A 2,494-nucleotide genomic window follows, 5' to 3' on the forward strand; every position below is an offset into this window, starting at 1 on the left:
CTACTCCCAGGCCAGTGACCTGTTCACACCACCCTGGCTTCAGGGGAGGCAGGAGCATATGGCTCAGGCCTGGGCCAACAAAGCCCCTTATCTCTCAGAGCACAGCAAGGGGATCAGGGATGGACCCCAAGAGCCAAATCGGGCCACTCAGAGACAAGAGGCATCAGCCCAAAATCAGACCCTTTTTCTGCTGAGCTGCCGTACTATCGGACAGGAGTCCAGAGCAGTGGTGGCCATGAGGCCCCCACCTGAACCTGCCTGAGAAAGAAGTCACCTGTGGGAAAACCAGATGTAAGACAGAGAGAAAGATGAGTGATACCATGATTTAAGCACCTAGATCCAGCCATCCCTGAAGCTGGAATAACCCTAGATTTGTCAGCCAATACATTCTCTTTTCTGTTAAAGTCATTTTATTTTATTTTATTTTTTAAAGATTCTATTTTTAAGTAATCTCTGCACCCGATGTGGGCCTCAAACTCACAATCCTGACATCAAGAGTTGCATGTTCCACCAACGGAGCCAGCCAGGCGCTCCTGTTAAAGTCATTTTAAACTGAGTTTCTGTCACTAGCAACCAAAAGAGTTCTGTTTAATAAAAATCGGTCCCAGGGCGCCTGGCTGGCTCAATTAGGAGAGCATACAGCTCTTGATCTCAGGGTCATGAGATCAAGCCCCATGTTGGGCATAGAGCTTACTTTTAAAAAACAAATTTAAAATATGTAAGTAAATAAAAATCCATCCCTAAAGAGAACATCTTTTCAGCTGGTTCACAGTTCCCTGTGCAAAACAGGACACAGGCCAGTTGCCCCAGATAGTCGTTTAGATATTCCCTTATCATTTTTGTTGTCAGAATTACCCAGATAACTGTGGAAAGCAAATCAAACACTTTCTAGACTCCCTTCCCTGTACCAAGTGCTAGGAGACACCACAGGATGTCAACAATTGGCCCCCTGCCCCCAGGGCGGAGCCCTCAGTGCTGGCCATCCCAGGAGGCTGTAAGAGCCTTCACAACTTCCTACTTTGCTGCTCCAGGTCCCAAGTGCATCCCCAGTCGCCGTTAACACTTGGACGTGTCCATGTAGACCACATGGTGCTGTGGTCTCAGCTCTCAAGTGTTTGTGCGAGGCCGAGCAGGACCACATCAACGCAGCAGGATGGCTCTGGGGCACTGAGTGTCGCCGTTTAGAGAAACCAGAGGTGTGAGGATCTCCCAAAGTCTGCCCTAGCCTCATGCCTGCCTCTCCTATAGTTCCAATTGAACTTGGTGGGGGGCGGGGGAGGGGGTTCTTTCCTTTCTTAAGTGTGGGGAGAGGGAAAGGGGGATTTTGACCGGTTTAGGATTCCTGGCCCTTTCCTCCCACCAGCCAATGGCCCCTGCAGCTGCCTCATCTGATCCTGGGCACTGGGACGCTGACCCCTTCAGGAGAGCTCAGAGGATTGTTCCAGAAAACGCTGTGCAGCCAGGGGTGCCCCACATCATAGATGCTCCACAGAAGGGTTTATTCCCTCCCTTCAGAAAGGGGAGCTGACTCGCAAGACCGACGTTAACTCAAGTTAGAGGCCACGCCACGGAAACTGTCCAGATCTTGGCATGATGCCTGGCCCACAGTGTGGGAAAGGAGGACATTGGGGGAGGGAGTGAAGCAGGCAGAAAGGTGGAAGGAGGAGGGAGAGGAAAGGAGACAAAGAAGGGCCATCAGCCAAATGTTCCCCAGCCCAAGAAGCAGCCTGGTCCTGACGCAAGATCTTCTTCCTCTGCCGGGGAGGAAATGAAGCTGGGGCTGTCAGACCCAGGGCAACGGGGGAAGCCCGCCGAAGGACGGCGGGGTACAGGAGATGAGCCCTCCGCTCAGTTCCCACAGCTCCCTGGACTGGGGAAAATCCCTCTCTCAGCCACCAGGGTTCCCTGAGGGTTTGGGCCCTTCCTGCTACCCCTCCAGTCACTGAAGGACCCTGGAAACCACTTCACCACCCCTCTCGCCCCCAGAGGCTGGTGCCTCTCCTTTGCCCTATCTCGGTCTCAGGTCTGCTTTACTGTGAACGTCCTGGGCCTCTGGAGCCAGGCCTCCCAGGTGAGGAGATCCAGGTGGCCAAAGGTCACAGCGCTCAGCAGTCACATGCCCTGAAGGAGACTGCTCTCCCTCCCACAAGAGCACAGCGTGCACCTGGCCAGGGAGCGCTCCTGGTGGTCCCGCTTCTGCGGGCTTCACCTGCAGCCAGCAAGTCCCAGCCCCAGAAAGACAGAAGCAGCTCCACAGTAACCCAGGGCCACAAAAAGAAGAAAGCATTCAGGAGTGACCTTCCCCATCCACCCCAGGCGTCTCTGCCCACCTGCCTTGGGGCACCTGTCCATTGGCCCTCCTACCCCATACTCAAGATCTGCTTCTTCAAACCCACCTGCCAATACAAAGTCATCCGCCCCAAACAACCTGAAATCGAAGATCACACATTAGGCCCTAATCAGGGAGCTAGAACTCAACGCTCTGTTTTGTTTT

The sequence above is a fragment of the Martes martes genome (genome assembly GCF_963455335.1).
Source record: "Martes martes genome assembly, chromosome: 9".
NCBI lineage: Eukaryota > Metazoa > Chordata > Mammalia > Carnivora > Mustelidae > Martes > Martes martes.